Below are 21,079 nucleotides of genomic sequence, written 5' to 3'. Positions count from 1 at the left end.
AAGTTTAATAGTGAAAATGAATCGTCTTTTGGGTATTAAATATCTTCATTTTCCTGTTGCATTCGAATAATTCAAATCCCTGGCATAAAAATACACACTGAAGTCCTGCATGAGAAATTTATTCGACAGTTCTTGAATTCCAGATACTCTTATTCCAGAGCAAAACTACATAGAGAAATCCTGGCGAATTAAGTATGCATGAAATCATTAACCATTTCGCTGGTCACAATTCAGGAATCAAGTACAATCATTATTACAACGCTTATCTTTAACTTCAATGCTTGCTATTTGTTTGTTTGTTACAAATCTTATAATTGATATTTGACACACTTCTACCTGTCCAATCAATCTGAAATTTTGCACACTTGCCTAAAGTTGGAGACAATGCTTGAATTAATTGACAGAATAAATCATTTTATAAATTAAAAAAAAATATACGTTGAAAATTGTTTTATATTTATATTAGAATAAGAAATTCATTGTACATGTGCAACATCGGAGACACTGGCTTCTTTAGAAATGTTGTCTTTAAAAAGAAATTTTTAAACGCATATTATTTTTAGAATATAATTTCAATTAACTCTTTCAAAGTTTTATTTCAAATCAACGCAGAATCTCAAGTTTATTCTGTTCAAACCACATAACTGGCAACATCGCTCATCAATCTGAAGGTGTTCCAACATGCTGTTCCATCTTGAACATATCGCTGTTCTAGAGATGATATGATAATTACATATATATGATATAATAAATGTAGATGAAATAATTATAACGATTCAATCGAGACATTAAAACCAATGTATTTAGTACAAGTAATAATAAATTTTGACCGTCCTGTGCGATGTTAGTTTTCAATAATTAGTTTATTAAGCTCACTTTCCATAATTTGAACGAGGCTAGCAATTCCATATCTCACTACCTACATTTTCATTCAAGTTGTGCTCGATTTTTTACGAGCAAAAATGAATTTGATTTGCTTTCTTGGTTACCAATAGAATCAAGTGCATATCAAGGCAATGGCTGCAGACACCTAAAAATGAAGTAATTACACTGAATCTAATTGCACAATTACATTGCTCGAGAGTGCAAAACACGGGTGCAATAATAGCAGTTAGTTTGTAAATGAAATCGTTCTTTTCTGTGACCTGGTTGCGGAAATGCATTCAAATAAAAACAAGAGTCTTTGTTCCAGGAGATTCAGACAGCCAATGGTAATTAAAGTGCATGCGTGGAAATTCATACACATGTTTCAGGAGTATCGGACGATTCGCTATAATTGAAGCGTATAAAGTAAAATGCTTTCTCATGTTCCAGGACAGGTAGAAGATCGATTGTAATTGAAGTGTATTCGGGGAAATTTACACCCACGTAAATCCATACAACCTTCAACAAAGGGGAAATGTTTTAACTTTAGTAACTCAATTTTTTTTCAAATTGATCACATGATTTTGAATTTCTACTGAAGTATTCAGCAAGTAAGTGAAAAATGTATTCATTAAGATAATTATCAGTATAAGTATCACGTTCTAATAAAAAACCACCAGTCAATTTCTTTTTATTTTCACCAGTCAATTTCTTTTTAGTTATTTATGTGCCCCCAGGAGAAAATATTTTCGAAGCGACAGCAACTTTAGACTAAATAATTGATGTTAGATCACCAGCTCGTAGAACTTCTCTGCTCTCCAAAATCAACCACTGTTTCCTATAAGCTTTATAATCATTTTAAAATGCCGCAATCATCTATTATTCGGTTGCAGAAAAAAGATTTTGCCGTAGTCATCTATTATTCAGTGACAGAAAAAGATTTTCCAATCCAAATCAACAGTTCTGCGGTCGAGGTCGTGACCCAGTGTGGAATAATTATTCCCCTGATATTTAACTGAGTCACGCACGGTTCACGCAATCATATATCCCACGATATTTAATTAGGAACTCATTCTTCTGTTCCTGTAAGGCAAAAAATCACGTTATTTCACGATAATAAATCTAAATATCATTGTAAGGAGAAATTTTTCATTTGAAAAACGATCCAAACAATTCATGATTCGACTGGTATAAATAGGTAAGTCAATAAACTGATATTTATGAAAAAGTTTTTATACTAATAATTGTATTATTATTATACTAGTAACCAAGAAAAAATTAATGCGAAAATAAAATTATACCATTATACTATCAATGATGATATTACATATTTTCATTAAATGTGTACTTATAATTGAAATTTTGAGATTGAAAAGTCATGCATGGAGAAACTTGGACTAAGGTTTAGACTTGGACTTCTTACATCAAACAGCAGCGCGCTAAAAAAATGTTAGAAAACACATCAATTCGTAATATATATATATGAAGATGAGAATGTGATTGCATGTTCGCGGCATCATAATTACGAACATTATGTAAAACTTCCGATTTTGACGTTTTTATTGGAAACAAGGAAAATATTACAATTTTTTTCTCTGAAAAATTAGAGGGCATATAACCTCCTGTGCGTTTACATTTCAGTTTAGTTATATAATCAAATTTTATAGTACTTCGCTCATTGACATATATGGTAACCGAATTAGCAGGATCGTGGTTCGCCGTGCAATAACAGCGAACGCAAGTTTATTCAACTGAGCCAATGACCAATAATAAATATATCGAACTGCTAGCAATCACCCTATATATCTGAATGATCTCTAGTCGCCAAGAAGGAATCATTCGACCGAACGCCAATCACCAATTAGTAATTATTCAACTGATCACCATCCACCAATGAGGAATAAACACTTGTGTTGAAGTTAAAAGTTGTTTACGGTGTAAACAGCGTGTAAATTAAAACCCTTAATCAGCAAGAAGCGTATTTCTGCGAGAGGCTTTCTTACTAATAAAATGTAACAAAAACTTTTTTCTTTAATAGAGACTAATTCTCTACAATCCTATATAGATTTGGATGGCAGAGAAAGTCCGAATGCTTCCGAATTGGAATGAAATACCTATTGTAAGTAATTTAAAATTGAATTCGTAATTTAGATGGAATCGTACCGTAATTTATACACTTTTAAAGTGAAAATCAATCAAAGTGTTATTTTTATAATTACCTTTATCTGGGACGTCATTGACAAAGAATTTTATTCGAGACCAAATCAAACAGGCTGCTTCTCTTTAAATAATTGTAAATCGGAGATACAAATTTGAAACTTTGTATGTTTTACATGTTCTTACGGGTCTGTTGGATTCAATGATATTTAATTCAAATTACCTTAAATTTTATTCTATTGCAATAAAATCGCCTAAGGGCTAATATGCCAATGTCTGACATGTTTACTCGCTGAAATTAACCATTCTTTTGAGTTAATTCCCATGTTCTTTCGAAGTAAAATGACTTTGAATATCCAATCTTGTTGAAAAAATTCTTCACTGCTTGGTTAAAAGTCGGCAGATCGGTAACTTATCGGTAGTCAGATACCGCGGTTCGTATGTAGCGTGAAATCATAATTTGAAATATATGTTTTGATTTTTTGAGTCGACATCTACGGTCCTTGGTGCGTAAGCCCAAGGGCGGAACTTTTACCTGAAATCTCTTACTTTTACTCGCCTGTGAAAGCAATCTGATACCCGAAAAAGTTTCGGCGCTACACTCAAGCCTGAATATCAAAGCCAGCTGCTGCAAGTTATCGGGTTTGACTGTTTGCATTCGTTTGACATCGCGGGATACAATTTTTCCACTATGAGTGGTCCTGACCCGATAACGACCTATGACCGATTTCTCTCAGTAAACCATGATTGGTGGCTGTGAGAACATATGTTCGAAATAAATAAATGAATGAACGATGCCAAATGTTTGATTTACATAATTATATTTCACGAGACTATCGCAATTGTTAATGATTTTCTAACAAGATAAAGGTACCAAAAGTATAACATTTAATGGCGTTGGCGTTAAGTCATCGCGAATGAAGGCGAGGTTGTCATATCCTTCATGAAAATAATCATTTGCTCCATGCCGATTTTCTGCCCAGTTTTGTCTTCAGTGCCGTCACTGCTTAGCAGCAGTCGGCTGCTAAACGTAGTCAGCTGGTTCCTGACAGGGTTTAAAAGTATCCAGCTTTGTTTCAGGATCCAGCTGTCTCTCAGGATCTAGCTAGTTCTCCAAGCCAGCTGGGTTGCAGGATCCAGTTGGGCTTCAGAATGCTGCTTGTTTTCAGGAACCAGTTGGGTCTCAGGATCCAGCTGGTTGTCCAAGCCAGCTGGTTCCCTAAGCAAGCTTAGTTTGCTAAGTTTCAGGATCCAGTAGGATTTCAAGATCCAGCTGGGTTTCAGAATGACGCTTGGTTTCAGTATCGATCCTGCTGGTTTTCAGGATCCAGCTGAGTTTCAGGATCCAGCTGTAATGTGTTTTAGAATCTCAGGGAAGGAAGGCTAACCGCCATCCGTCATGAGGGAAGGACGCCACCATGGCAAGAAGTTCCAGCTTTTTCCTTTTGCAGGCTCTGCAAGTGATGCATTGTTCCGTTCTGTTGTTCTTCCACAAAAATAAATGCAAACGTCATGGTAGAAAAAACCGGAAACCTCTCCCGCTTTCAATAAAAATCGAGGACGTTGCTAGGGTGCAGATGAAGGCCGTTCACTGCAAATTTTCAAAAGTGTGATTTTTCATTGCTGTTCCGAGGTCTGTTAAGGAAATATAGTAATTGAAATGAAATCCATCACTCGATTATTTTCCCTGAAGTTTTTTCAACGTGCTACAGGTTTGAAAATTTATGTCGTAACCTAACTAATTTCTTTCTGATATTAATATTAAATATTTCACTATAAACTTTCTAACATGTTTAACTAATGACAAACTACAGGAAATACAGGCTTTTTCTTTCAATCATATTAAATCCCATTAAATTTGAATATATAATTTCAACAAATTAATTAAGTAAAAGCATTGAGAAGTTTTAAGGTTTTACTCGTGCACCATATATTGCATTTTAAAAAAATAGATTAATTTATTACGTTTAATACTTGCATCATGTCCACATTACATAAACTGATGAGCAACAATAATTACTTAGGGGACCTAGCAGAACCTGCATAATTTCTGCAATGCTCGAAATGTGTCCGGCGAATTATTCTGCACGACACGCGCTGTCCTAATTTGAGGCTACCCTCACTTTTGTTTATTCTGGCCAGCCAGCTTATTTAATTAAAAGTATTGTCATGGCCGCATGCCGGCATCCGACTGCCATTGCACTGCTGTGCAACATATGCCAACATTGAGAATTGCTGTACGCAAACTCAAGCATTGCGAGCAAATGCATCCTGTGAAGTTTGGCCGGTAAGTTTTATTTTCTTTGCCTCATTATAGGGATGTTGCATTATCCGATTTTACTGAATAATAAGATATGAGGTGAATAAGCCATATTTGTAGACAGTTATGATAGAGCCTGATTTTATGGTATTCTTTCAGTCAACTCATTGCTCATCTCAATATATTAACAGGATTTTAGTAATATATATTATATCTAGAATAATTAATTAATTGAATTATAATAATCATTGTAAAAATAAAAATGATTGAACAAGAAAGTTTTAGGTATGCTAAATAATAAAATTTCTACCATCTAAGCGAGGGTTAAGCGTTAACTACAACAATAAATTCACGTGCAAGGAAGAAAATGATATAATTTACTGATAATAACCACTTTAATGTTGACATTTGTAAGCCCTATTGCAATGAAATCCGTATGATCAATTATTTATCAATGACATTCTTGGAAACGGTTTGATCAGATGATGAGTAATCTAAATTTTAATAGCACAATAATAAATTAACTGATCTACCATATAATCAGACTTTTTCTCCTCTAAAATGTTAACCAGATCAGTTATCAGCACCATGATCAGAAGAGACGTTATTTGTGTTACTGGAGCACATAGGATTTCCCAACATCAATGTTCCAGCGAAAATTCATGTACACAAAATTAAATTTTTAATGCATGCATCTCCATGAGTAATATCCTAATATTCAAATAGCTCTTCTCACAAATATGGATTAACCGTCGCATTTGTTGATTACGTTTATAGCCAATCGGATGATAATTCAATCTCAACTTTACGATACTTGATGACATAAAGTTACCTTTGATCTCTCTGTGATGCGTTCAGCTTACATGTTTTTTTCAATAGCAGTATTTCATTAGCGTAGTAGGCTGCTTCATTCATCACAGCTCCGCCGTCTCCATTCAGCTCGATTCTGGCGTGTTTCTTTCCTCTGGATTTTCAAGAACCGTTCTCCATGGAGTAGCTCACTTACGACTAATTAAAGAGCATTCCTCCGAGACCGCGCTCAAGCCCATCAATTACTTTCCAGATGCCTCATCAGTTACGCCCGCGATTAAACTTTCTTCCATCCATCCTTCTCGCAACCAGGCTCCGTGAGCAGGGCTTTAGTTGCATGCATCTGTGCTGCTCAATTCTGATGCACAACAACAAGAATGGGGGTAAATCAGGGGAAACTGCTGCTTAATTTGAAGCAGCGACACTGCAAGATAATCTAATGAACGTCGTTTGTATATATATGCAATTGTTCAACTGTGCAACTACCGTCATGGGATAAAACTAAGTGGGAAGCAACACTGAATTACACAATAGGACACTAAATGAGAAGGCGGCTGTACTTGAATCTGAAATATTAATTATAACGGTTCCCTGGAAGATGCTGGAATGCACATGTTTTAACGAATAATCGAACGGGTAGTTTATTAATAGTCAAGAGTTTTCATTAATAATTTGGTTAATACTCGTAATAAACTCGCTATAAACTAACCACCAATTATTCACGTGGCTTATTCCAAGAAATTCGCTTATTTCAATCGTCATCCTACCTCGAATATATGAACACTTGCATGACCAAATAATTTCTTGGGTGAATCAAAAGTTGTAAAAATACGCCTTTCGTGTGTCGTGGCCCAGCTAATTCAATCGTAGCTCGCTATTGCCGGATATTAAAGCCCGGTCATAAACTCAGGGTATCGACAAGTTGACGCACGCTATCAGGCCAGCGCTGTCGATTCCGTCCCTCCAATAAGGTGACTACGATCTTGCGCGGACGCAGCGAGCCGCTTTTGCAATGTTTGCTGTGACATCGTCAAGTCGTTTATGTCGTACGTAATGTTCACTGTACCTCATTCCTGTTAATTTTATTTTTCATGTCCAGAATTTGGCTTGAAATCTTTTCAGTGTACTCTCGAAGTCACACTCACATAAATGTAAAAAATATGGTATATATGAAAACTTTTTACATTGATGTATGTTCAAACCATATATTTTGAAATTACATATCAGTAAATAAGAAATTCTACTTACTTTATGTTCCATGTAGAAGAAGAATACATGCTTTTACTATTTATATTATCTATGCTAATTAACATTCACTGCATGATTTTAGTTGTAGTTGAAGAAAAAATATGTTTTTCTCGATGCAATCGATCAAATTGAAGTTTTAACAAGAAATTGTTTATACCATGGAAACATATTCATGCATTTTTAGCGCATTTTCTCATTTATGGAAAAATGCACTATTGTGCTCGCCATGTCCGTCTGTCTGTCTGTCCGTCTGTCCGTCCGTCCGTGACTTCAAGTTTTCGTCGACGAGCAAATGCGCTCTCTGTCACTCACTGCAGTGAGTACTGAGTTATATTTTTTTCCAATATTACAACATTAGTTTTGAAATTAGACTAAGTTAGATGGGGAAGACGCGTGTTAGAGCCTAATATACTGAAGGTTTAATGGTCAGACCTTAAGAGCTCCTAGTCATCAGTTGAACATAACGATGTAACTTCGGTGGGCTGCCCAGACTGATGAGCCTTGTCTCAGACACTCTGCATCACGTTGTCCCGTTTTATTCAACAATGAAACATGAAGTTCCTACTGGAGTATGTTGAAAAATCAATTTTGATGAATAATATTTGATAGACAGCTTCGAAAGAACATCTTTTAGCTTGAAAACTAATATAAGTGCAGAATTCCGTCTACGAATAAATCTGTTACCTTCAATTGAAAAATGGTGAGTATTGGATATTCAGGATACATTGAAAAGATTCACTGGTAGCGAGCATATCTCTGAAGTTATTGTGACGCCATTAGGCGTAGTCGAGAAATCTGGTTATTTTGAACAGCAAATCAAGACCATAGCACAGTTTTCAAATTCAATACGAAGAGTATTGGGTATAATATTTATAAAGACACCTGTAGAGGTCCTAAGTGGAAAAGAAATGAACACATGAACAAACTGAACTTTCAAAATTTGATAACAAAAAATTTTCTTTCTCAAAAATGGTTAAAGTTTGTGTTATAAAATGTTTCACATAAAAAAAGAGATTTCTGGCATTGGAGCCTAATTTTTAAAACGTCCGTAGCATGCCACTCGTGGTACTCACCCAGCCGACAAAATAAGCTTCAAACTTTTATACTGTAGTTGAAACTTTTGCGCGAGTGTCATTTCCTTTCCAAAGTAAGAGTTACATTTTACTTCGGCCAAGGGAAAACTGTCCAAAACGTGCCTCATAACCCAGCGCTTCAAAATATAAAAGGAGCTTTAAAAGTAGGACTTTTTTTCTTCCTTCTGGCGCACGAGGGCGAGAAATGAGCGCCAACTCAAACGCCGTTCAATTTCTCAGAGGATTTTCATCTCTCAATCTATCTGATGATATCAATAACCACTGAATAATATCTCGCTCTGACGAGTTAAAATATATTGCAAGGTATTTGTTAGAACTTCGCTTAATAAATACTATGAATAATTGTTCATATTTATCTACTTGATGAACAGTTCAGTTCTTAGTTCTCTTGTTGTATTATCCATTTTATTTCAGAGCTCATCGGGGAAGTTAGGCAAAAACAGAAATTTAAATTACTTATCCTGGTGAAGATTTGTAAAAATTATATGTTATCGGAAAAATATTCTGTTTATATTGTTTTGAAGATTGTGTGGTTATTTGAATTCTATTTTCTGATTTAGAGCCAAATCAACTTAACAATGTTTAACGACAAGTTAAATGCATTATTATCAGAATAAAATATAGCCAGAACTTTCATTGCTAAGATGGCTTTCATCATCTTCTCTGAATAACCAATTCAAATAGGATAATGCCAAATTTCACCATGGAATAAAAAGTCTCAGAACAAAGCTCTGTGTAAAGGGTATCGAAAACTTTAAATCTAATTGCAACCAAGACCAACGAATAAATTGTCCTCATTGGAACTCGCAGAGAACAGCGTAGATTCAGGGGTATAACACAGTGCATTCTCGGCTACTCCAGCATTGGATTCACATTGAAGATTGTCCTGGGAAAATTGAGCTGGATAAATTCTGACCGTCATTTTCTCAAATGCGGGGACCTGATAGCATCGCGGGACGCGGCTCCCTGGTAAATGCAGACTTCCACAAAACCCCCTCAGTTTCCCCTGACTTTGTGGAACTCGGAGGAACTGGGGCCTGAACTCTTTATATAGTTCTGGCGCCGACCTCTGCAAATAGGAGAAAGTTAAATTAAAGCAAGGTTCTTATAAAAATCAGACTGCATTTTTCAGATCGTGCTATTGATTCTTCAATTATAGAAGAAAGGTTTCGATATTGGTTCAGTCAACCAGAAAAAAAAACATTTAAGTCGACAGACACGAGGAAGATAGCCACAAAGCATATATATGGCTGTCACTAGAAATATTTTTTCGTCATACATTTAACAATCTGCAAACAATATCAGATCAATATATCAGATCAAGAGAGAAGTTAATAATCCATAATCTTTCGCTGACGATCAGGTCATCAGTCATCAACAGGCAGGAGTTAATGTCGTCGAAAATAAAAAAAATCTTCTTATTTTAAATAGTGTTCCTTCTAAGACAACTTATGAGTGAATTATGGAGTGATTGGCTCTCGTTCCTCCCATGATCGTTAATTTAGTCTGCGTTTACTTTCCAAATATGTGGAAAGCTGTATTTTATCAGGTGTGTTGGAACCCCTTGCAGCCTTCTAAACACTTAGTATGTAACTAAAGTTCTTAATAACTCTTCTGGAGGAAAGTACAACCTTAATAAGCTAGTGTATTTGAAAAAATTTCAAAAACTTCCTGACTCGAATTTAAGCTTGATTTTTTTCGGAATTCTCAAGGAAATCATCCAAGCAAGCAGAGCTGGTAATTGGTAGACACAAGCATTAGTGAGGATTAAAGTGCCGGTATAGTGGCAAGCAGAAAAGAAACGTGAAGTGAAATGATGTGCTATACGTGTAGTGAACTAATCTGTAATCCGTGAAATAAATATTTTTTGCTATACGTGAAAAAATTAACGTGCTATACGTGAAATAAAGTAATGTGCTACCTATACGTAAAGTTAAGTAATGTGTTAAAAGTGAAATAAGTAATGCGCTGTGCGTGACCTAAAGTAATGTGCTATACGTGACTTAAGTAATGTGCTACACGTGAAATAAAGTAATGCGCGATACGTGAAATAAAAAAATGTGCTGCACGCGAAATAAAGTAATGTGCTTCCTTGAACTGAAATAATGTGCTATACGTGAAGTGAAGTAATATGTTATATATAACGTGTTATTTGCATACCTAGCTGGAGCCTTACAACTAATTTCTAATGAAAAATTAGCAGCATAAAAAGTTGCGGAAGAAGGAAACTTTCGTCCTACCATATAGTTTATTGGGAAATGAAGCAAACGTAGCTCGTAATTGCTAAAAAATAGTTAATTTAAGAAAAGCACTGCAAGATCAATGAAATCTTCGTCGTCCTATATGCAGTTCATTATGTGTCCCAACCACCCCTCCTCCTGCTCCCAAGTCCTCGTCATGTTCAGAGCTCTAAGGCACGTCGGCTGTCTTTACCATCAGAGGATTTATTTTACCAGAATCAACCATTTACCATCAGAGATTAATCCACGCCGTCATTATTTTTCCAGCACGCTTATGCAAAGCAGCCCTTAATTTGGTGCGAGCTGCACAACCATTTCAGCTAAGGAAATTCAAAGTAATTTCGGGAGCAAGCATCATTCAGGTTCAGGTTTAAGCTCGTTCCTATGGGTTTGGCAGCAATTGCTTCTATTCTCACCCCACGGGTGAGAAATTCATGAATAATTATGTTCCCAAACCAAACCACTGTAATGAATAGAAAAAATACAGCCGCCGCAATTTGTATGCATTCATTACATTCCTCCTCGACTGAAAGGAACTCCAAACAAAAGACATCCCTAGAATAGTCTTCCAATTTTTTTTCTAAATTCTGAATTTGAAATGCCAGCCAGCTGTAATTCCGAGCGGTCGGCCAGAAAGTTTTTTCGTCATCTCTGAGAAAAGACGAATAAAGGAGATTCTTGATGGCTGTGTTGGCTTTACATTTCTTATTGCACTGAATTCCTATGCATTGAATGGCATTCGTAACACCAAGGCTTATATCATGATTCTCCTGCCTTTCAATGTGTTCAATAATAATCAATGGTAAAAGCATGAAACTTCGTTTAGAAAAATTCTGTTCAATTAATTAATTTTATAAAGTGCCTGTATAAATCTTTTTCTGTTTCATTTCGCTTCGGTTATGAAAAATATGTATAATTCAGTAACGTTAATTGCAATCCTGAACACGAGTCTTCTTGCACTTGGAAGTTCATCTAAATATTTAAAAAATCGCATCTTTCCATAAAAAAACACTAGCGTTATTTAATGAATTATATAACACTCTCCCGGCGCAAGATTCACTCCGCAGATGACAGTGACATATCAGCGTTGAATTATTCTTCAACGCCTACATCCATCAATGCGTCCACTTTGATGCTGCGATGAACTTTAATCAGAATTTATGCGCTAAAATCGTTTTCTCTGGCAAGCAGGTTGATCTGGTCAGTGAAATTTTCTAGAATTCAGGGGATTTATCCAGAAGAGATATAATGCAGTTCCTTATGCTTTTCTCTCGAAGTATATAATACTAAACCAGCTCATTGCAGCCTAAAAATATTGTATGGCTTTTTGTGCAGTCATGTGTTGTGGAAAATACGTACAGCGCTTATTAAAGTTTGAAAATACGCGTTTATAATTATCAGATCCTCCGTTGGGCGATTAAAGAGAGGACGATGGAAAAATAACGGCTGACTTGATTGCATAAATCGAGCTACGTTTCATCGAATATAAAGTGCGTCTCCAGCCCAGACGCACTATTGTAATCATCTGAGAAAAAAAGTCCGTTAGACGCACTGATTTTACTCATCAGAAGGAAAACTTAGTCGGAGCTCATGTGAATCATTAAAGAGCTAAGCTGATTGCCATCGCAAATTTTCTCTTTCAAACAACCGGAATCTCGGCAACCGGAATTGCAACTTGTAACAAGAATGAAAAATGAACACGAGCTTTGAGCAAGCCACGTTTTCGTCGTTCCTGAGAGAAAAATTAAATGAGTATGTATGCTTGATTCTGCATAACTAGATGTAATGTTTCGATGTAGTTAAATCACTCGTAAAAATGTTTGTCTGATTTTTATTGCATGGTATCAACTCGGATTCAGATGCTTCCACCAACTCTATGATGCACATATGTTCAAAATTAATTTCAAAATATTTTGATACCGAGATTTTATTGTGTGAGCAGTCAAATTCAGTGTGTGAAGAATATGTTCCAGAAAATTGTTTCCGCAAACTATGAAATATGAGAACTTCATATTAAATGAGAACGTTACATGAAATGAGAACGTTATATTAATTGAGGACGTTATATGAAATGAGAACGTTATATTAAATGAGAACGTTATATGAAATGAGAACGTTAAATGAAATGAGAACGTTATATCAAATGGGAACGTTATATGAAATGAGAACGTTATATGAAATGATAGCGTTATATGAAATGCATTTGCTGCATTTAAGATACATTTTTCGAAGAAATGCATTTAGTGCGATGGAGTTCAATTTAGAAAACTACTATAATTAGGTTAATTCGAGCCTCGTAAACGAATGAAAACATATAAGTAATTAACGATTCACTTGTCTGACATCGACGAAAAACGAGTGAGCTTTCTGATCACTTGTTATTTGAACTGAAACATTGTGGAGAAATTTTTTACAATAGAAAGCAAGTGAGTATCCGAGAAAATTACGTAAATTTTCGACCATAGTTATAAAAATTAAATATTTTCCTTACTCAAGTACATTCTTGGACAGGACCTCAAAAGTGTGCTTAAGTGAATATAATCTGATGGTTATATTCGCTCAGAAGCACCAAACCGAGCCTATACCACGAGGATGCTAAGGACTTTGGGTTTTCTGGCATTAAAATCCTCTCACTGTAATCTGTTCGCTGCTAGTCCCGTGAAATCCTACTCTTTCAGAAGCGCCGCTCTGGATCGCCTGCCATCGTTAGAAAACTCCCAAGAAAAAATTCCATCTCCTCGATGTGGAAAAAAAACAGCAGTCGCTGAGCGAAACTTTTCGAAGGGCTGTTTGTCCAAGGGAGAGTTTACTGAGGCTACAGTCAGAGATAGGGAAGCAAAACTATATAATTAAAAAGTCAATTCAGCCTTTAAAAAATGAATTGACTGAAATGTGTGCCCAGAATACGCATGAGAGGGTTTTAAATTTTCAGTTGATATGAATTAAAAGCATTATCGAAAAAAAAACTATTCTCTTTCCTTCATGCATGACATCTTTTATTAGGAATTAATATTGGTTATCTGGAAGAAAAAGTCAATAATTGTTTTATCGTGTGCCTTATTAGGATTTTCTCCATTGAACTCTCTGGAAAGCGAATTTTTAGTTATGTTCTCAGTTTTGTAACGTTTTTGTGGACTGTGTAGTGATGAACTGAAAATTTAAACCGATTAGTAATTTTAAATAAGTTAAATCCCTGCAAATGTATCCTTACATGTTATCACTGCGCTTATTATCTTGATTTTTTGAAAGGATTCTAAAGTTTATGGATTTTAAGGATTCTTCAAGGTTTACTATCATAAACCATAACTCCTGGTATAGTTTGAATACTTGTTCTAATATTCTAGAAAACTCAGCTGTGGGAAAGTTCGCCTTCTTCAAACAAAGAAGCTTTGTCCCGAAACCTTCCATGATCCATTAGATTTTCCCGACTACAAGAACAATGTCGCTGCGAAACATTTTAGTGGATTATTCCACGTCCATATTGAAGCGAAAACAGCGGACCTCGCGTTATGTTTTATATGCTCCTTCCTTCAGTAAAGCCGCAATCTGGCACATGCAGATAGCGACACATTCTTCGTGTTTGCGCGGCCCGTCAAGACGATGAGGGCCTCAGGAAAAAATGTCCCCAGTTTTCCAAGGCTTCTTCATTTGGCCGTCACCTCCACACCGTCGAATGAACCGTCACAAGGCGCTGCCACTCAACTTTAAAGACGAGACCTCATTTGCTCCACGTAAAGTGTTGAGCAGTCAGCTCACTCCGCTTAGCTGGAGAATAACCTGCAAGTGACGCAAAATTTTTCGAAGAAAGGATCAAAGTACGACTCAAAGGAGAGTCTGCGTCGTGAAGTAACCGAATTTGAGCGTCCCGAATATATTTTCACGCTGATATAAATTGCATCTGTAGTTTTTGATGAGTATTCGATGTGAATTTGGAAAATTGATCTATTGTATAGTATTTATCTATTTGGGTGATAAACAAATTATCGAAGGCGATGACTTAAAAATCCCGTTAAAAATATATCGGAAAATTCTCGAGTAAAAGCAATAAGTGCTCTACTATTGTCATGCATGAAATAGCTTATTCATGAGAAGCCGACCAAAATTGAGAGAACATTGACCCGACCGAGTGAACTGTTACCGCGGGCAGCCTTTCTGAATGCAGTGCGCAACCGCAGAATAAAATATGCAGCGCATGCACTAGGAGCCATGGCCCCACAGCATCAGTATAAGTCGTGCATTCGAGAGGTCTCTGTGTCTCACTTCTCTTACTGCAGTCTCGAAATCGTACGAAATGAAGCATTTTTTCCTATTATAGAGAAAGTCGATTGACTGACACTGATCATGGTATTTACACTAGATCTATTTATGTTCGATTTGAACTGCAGAGTGAAACAAATTCGACTTGAACCTTTCCGACTGCTGGAACATTTACAGCGATCTTAAGACACTACTATTAAGATGCTATTACGCTATACTACCATAAGATACTATTACGCTAAACTACCATAAGATACTACCTACTCAATACTACTATTTTGAGCGATAAAATTGACCACCTTTATTCACCGAATATAAATCCATGCCTATTGACATCTACGTAAATCGTAACTTATCATTTTAGTGAGCACCAAGTTCACGGATCTTTATTTTCTTATTCTGCAGCATCCGAAATCAGAACAAGAAATGTTCATTGACTCTTTCAGTTCCAATCCAGTTGGAAGAGTGATTAAATTATTACAGAATAACTTCAATTCTAAGTTGATTCCACATGCAGAGGATTAATATGAGCACGGGTCTCTTTCATTGATATTATTATTATGAAGCTCAGCGTTCTGACTGATCAACGTAATAAAACCTGGCCAACGTAATGAAATCGCAAGGAATAACTACATTGTGATCCCCTTACAGCCAGCGTGTTTGCCACCCTCAGAACCCGAGTGGCGAGGCCACGATGCGCATGGCAGCTTTAAGTTCAATACTTTCAAGGAACATTAAGTAAGACATAATTTTAAATGTTCACGCTCAAATCCCCGACTTAGGAAAAGCATGTTAATATATTATTCAACGTACAATCGTCACGCTAACTCCAGAGCTCAAGAATGCAGACCAGAAACTACAGTTCAATGTATTCAACGACGCATCACCCGGAATAAAAATTCTGATGCGTGTTCTCGTCTGAAAGCCTTTTTGAATTCACATTCTGCGAAAAATTTGCTGCAAAAATAAGACTTTTTGCTTGGCAGCGACTGAAATTTACACAGAGTTCTGGAGAATATTGCGTATACGATAGCGTGCTACCAAGATTCATACGTCATACATTCCTTGATTCTCAATTACTTCATTCGTTGCGAGCCTTAGTACTGAAGCGCTAAAGATTATTTCTATTTATGAAATATCATCTAATATAAAAAATGTATAATCAGGGAAGAGAAATTAGGGAATATACTACAAAATCAGAAGCAGTAAATTTCTGTTATCCTCTATCACCCGTGACATTTTTCTCCCTTGAAAGTCGGATGTGTTCTTTCAAACCAAAGCCAAAAGCTTTACCCAAAAAATGGACTTTTCGTGTATTGAAGGCTCAGCTGTTCCGGCGCGCAAATTAGCTCCATAAGCAAGGTAATTATGGTTTATAGGAGCATTTGCACAATTCCGCTTGTAAGATAATCATGGTTGGTATTTATCGGTTCTGTACGACTCGTATAAGATAGCAAATAAAAATTAAACCAGACGTACTTTGCAAAATGGAACGGGAATGTATTGTAAGCTAATGGCGAATAATTAATTCAACGGGTTCTTCCGAGTATAGATTTAGAATAATAAGTATTTGGGAATGGCTATCGTATTCATTTTTAAAAGCAAACGAACAATTAAACTTCTCCGAGCTGTCAGCTTTCAACAACATATTTGAATAAATTGAAATCAGTTCAATGAATTTTCTCCGTAATTTTAAAAACGAAATGAGCAGAGAAATCTCGCCAATAACGATTGACTTTAAATTTCGTGAGTAAAAATTCATTCATCTCACAATTAAACTTAGAAATGAAAATTTAACTTATTTTTAACTTTTCTTATTTATGAGCAGAGCTGGGCAGCGCTACTTTGAAATGTAGCGGCGCTACCGCTACCGCTACATGCTCTAAATGAAGCGGGTGCTACCGCTACACCCACTAGATTGTAGCGAGCAATATCGCTACCGCTACAGTAGAATGTAGCGCCGCTACATTAGCCGCTACAATGGCCTAACTTACTGGAAGTCTCTAAATATTTATTATTCTGATATTGGGATTTACTCATAAACATTTAATGATAATAAAACATTTTCATTTTACCTAACCGAACAAGTAAGAGTTAGATACAGTAAATAAAAGTTACAGTTATTTTTATGTTTTACCTTCCCTACATGGATGTGTACTTTAATCTACCAATCTAAAAAATTATCCACACATACATATAAAAAATCAGTCTTTTATTTGTATATATATGTGGATTACATTTGAGATTGGTAGATTAAAGTAGACATCCATGTAGGGAAGGTGAAACATAAAAATAACTGTAAAAATAACTGTAAGTGGTAACTGGTAACAACTTAACAAGTAACAACTAACATGTTGACTCTAGTAACAGGCTGAGGTTGACAACATTACACCGAAATCTTTCGTACAGTTTTATTCTGTAATTTATATTATGTATGTATCATGCTGGTTTTTAAATAATATTTAATACTATCAAGTAAAATCTAAAGGCTTTATCTACAAATGTAGCGGTAGCGCTGTAGCGGCAAAACCTCGTATCGCTACTTGAATATGTAGCGGGCGCTACCGCTATATTGCCTTAAATGTAGCGCCGCTACCGCTACCGCTACAGAAAATGTAGCGGCCGCTACATGTAGCGCGCTACTGCCCACCTTTGTTTTATGAGACAGCACTCACATTCATTGTTTAAAACAAGCGTTCCGCCTCAGAGGCGCTTGGGTGTCAAAACAATCATGAATACGTTAGATCCGTTCATTGAACGTCGGATGTAAGAAGTTTGTTAGAAATTTCAGTTAATCAGATTGTTTTTTTCTGTCCGAGACCAGCTGTTTATTAATTCATATCGTTCAATGAGAGAAATTTTCCCCCTGTTACCACATTTATAGGAGTTTCGAGGCCTCCTCCACCAACTCAATTTCACGATTGTGAAACTGCGTGCTACCTAGGCGTGTCATTGAGGAGATGAAACACGTGATGTCGATAATCTTTCTTTCCGTGCTGTTATTGAGTGTTTAGTACAATTTTTAGTGCACACTGAAAAAAAAAAACAATATTTGTCAAAAAAAATCCCGATACACCACATCAGATTCAATGTATGTTGAACATGAATTTTTTTCATTAATTTTTCCCGAGAAATTGCCTCAGTCAAAACGGCATCTAAACCGTTTCAAGTATTCAAAACTGTAGCGACGTTTTAGCCAGTCTTGTAAGTTTAACGTCGAACTTGAGTCTTACGCCGGCCAATTAAGATTGTTTTTCGGTTGTTATCTTGTTTTGACCTCCCGCAATAGCAAGAAAAGTTGGTTAGTTAGGCATCATTCTTGCGTAACAGATTAGAAGCAATAAATAAAGTCTTGCGGCGGAGGGCACACTCTTTCTACAAACATCGCATCGCACTCATCACGATAACAAGTATAGTTTATAATAAAGTTGTATTATTTGCAATACTATATGATGCTTGCTGTTTATAAGTTAAGCCTTCCTAAATTACAAGGACATCAATTCGAAAGAGAAGCTTATTCATTCTGAAGGCCTTGGTTGTCTCGCGTAGCCATGCAATCATCGCGATAAATGATTGTCTGAAAATAAGACCCGTTCTCAGTTCTGCTGAAGAACATTTACGGGCGGGAACTTCACATAGGAAACCCCCTGAAAAAGGAGCAAGAACAAAAGAAAATGTGTTTTGTCTATGCAACTTATTCTGAATTCGCAAAATGCTGCGGCAGATTTGTCAAAGCTCTAACCTAGATATGATGCGTAAAACGTATCAAAATATAACGTACTGTATGAAATCGCTAAGTTGAAAAATTCTGAAACTAGTCTTTGTTTCGATTTAAATAAAATTGACTTTAAATATGATAATTGAATGTAAAATAGTTTCAAATTGCAGGCATCGCAAGGTTGAACGAAAAACAATGTCGAGCAAGACATATTCCCTACATGGACGCGAAGTTCGGCCGATGCATAAAGATATAAAAATTACACCAGATTGTTGATCTTCATACATTTGCTCAACGTTCAGCTACGAATATATTTCGTAACAGTGGCTGGCGTTATTCAGAGGAACAAAGACACATTAGGCGAGTGTTTAATCTTTAATACACAACCACACTAAATAATCAGATGAAATTCAACATTAATCATTTCAATTCGATTTTCGTTTTGTACTTAGCTCGCAGCAGTGCAACATAGAGCAAGGTGTAAAATCACAAAATCATAACACCAAAACACAAAATTTTGTGCAACTCTGCTTCCATTGTTTAGAAGAGCATTCCACTCCACCCGCTCCGTGGGAAAAAAACCCGAGTGGTCTATTATTGGAAAAATAAATACCGCAACTTTTTTTTTTGTTCCTGCAAGCTTCCGAATTTCATTTAGAGGATAAGAAACGGGTGATGCGTGCCAAGACCGTAAATCATTCGACATATAATTAGGTCAGCAGAACTTGGCCTAAGAACCGGCGTTGTTGGAAGCCAGGGGCCGCATTATCAAAACTTCGTTACTTTTTGTACTTCCGACAAAAAAGTTACGTGTTACGTAAGTAAACCCTAATTTTGGCATTATCAAAACATTCGTACGTAAGGCTTAGCTAAAAGCGTACTATCAAAACCATCTGGCCAACTGACCAATCAGAGGCTTGGGATTTGTTTACATTCTGTGAACTTCGATGGCGGGAATCGATGCCTTCGATGCTAATGCTATCGACTATCGAATGCTGTCTGTCGGTATTACTCCTTGTTGGCTCAGATAAAGCCGTTCTAAAATAGTTGTTAACACTTTTTAATAAACAGCGTGAGTTGAAGAAGAAATCTGTGTCCGGAGCTAAAAATTATGGTTGGCAGAGATATAAAGTACCGACTAGAAGGAATGAATGATGAGAGTTGGGCGCGAAAGCTTGAGAGTTGCTTTTGCGCTTGTAAAATATAACGTAATATGCATTTGCTTGTAAAATATAACGTAAAAGGTAAACAAAAATCAGTTTCTGGCATTAACTCAATTGAATTTTTTTTTCAATAGCACTGTTTAGCACGATCACATATTTTGATCGTGCAAATGTTGCACGATAAAGTAGTGGAGATATCACAAGTAGAGCCATCATTCTATGCGTTTATAATCCGCGCTGTCGGATTATTGACAAAATTCTATCACAAGTCAAGGTGTTGCTACTTGCTAGTAAATCAATAGTTTCCTATCGCTTCCGCAGACACTCTAAACTTGTGGGGAACTTCACTTACGACATCTCCGAGCAGGCGTACAGTTACGTTACGTATCTTCCCGCGCAAATGTTTTGATAATACCACCTCTAGAGTTACGTCATAAAGTCAGCACTTACGCCACTCGTAGGTCGATTTTGAGTACTTACGAAGTTTTGATAATACGGCCCCAGGCGCCCAGCACTTACGATCGTGAGCCAAGAAGCCACGCTGTGAGCAAAATCAAATAAAGAATCACAATGATATATTATTAATTAATCATCATTTCACTATCAATTATAGGTTAAAAAATCAAGTAACAGAAGTGCAAACACAATTATAAACTTTACAGAACGTTGAACAAGAGCCGATTTTCATTGCGTCCGAGTCTCAAACGCATAAACTACAATTTAAAAACCCCAAAAAATTCGCTCGTTATTCAATTTTGCATTTGAGACTTGTGTAATTAGATTATTTATTTACGAATATTTGGATAGAGGTTTGGATATGGATAAGGATATTTGTATACCATAAATTTAAGAGCATGGCTGAATACCATAAATTTAAGAGCATGGCGGGATACCATAAATTCAAGAGCATGACTGGATACCATAGATTTGAGAGATGACTGAATGCCATAAATTCAAGAGCATGACTGGGATCCGACTTGATCTTCATCTACAATCACATTTTTTTAACGAATACGTCACAAAAAAACACTGATGTTATAATTGACATTTAACTATCAAGCCAAGTAATCATGAACAGCCGCAGAGTACCAGAATGCTCTTAAATAAATTATTGGCATAAAAACAATAAACAGCAACATTGTTTACAAAAACATCAGAGTAACTTTCTCAAACCCGGCATTAACAAACATCAGCTATAAACACAAAATTAAATGCTACGGAATCATCAGAATTCGTTGTTTTTTTTTTTCAAACAGGAACTACAGTAA

The sequence above is a fragment of the Hyalella azteca genome, unplaced genomic scaffold (assembly GCF_000764305.2).
Source record: "Hyalella azteca isolate HAZT.00-mixed unplaced genomic scaffold, Hazt_2.0.2 contig17967, whole genome shotgun sequence".
In the NCBI taxonomy this organism is placed as follows: Eukaryota; Metazoa; Arthropoda; class Malacostraca; order Amphipoda; family Hyalellidae; genus Hyalella; species Hyalella azteca.
The sequence above is the reverse complement of the archived record's forward strand: the minus strand, read 5'-3'. Positions refer to the sequence as shown.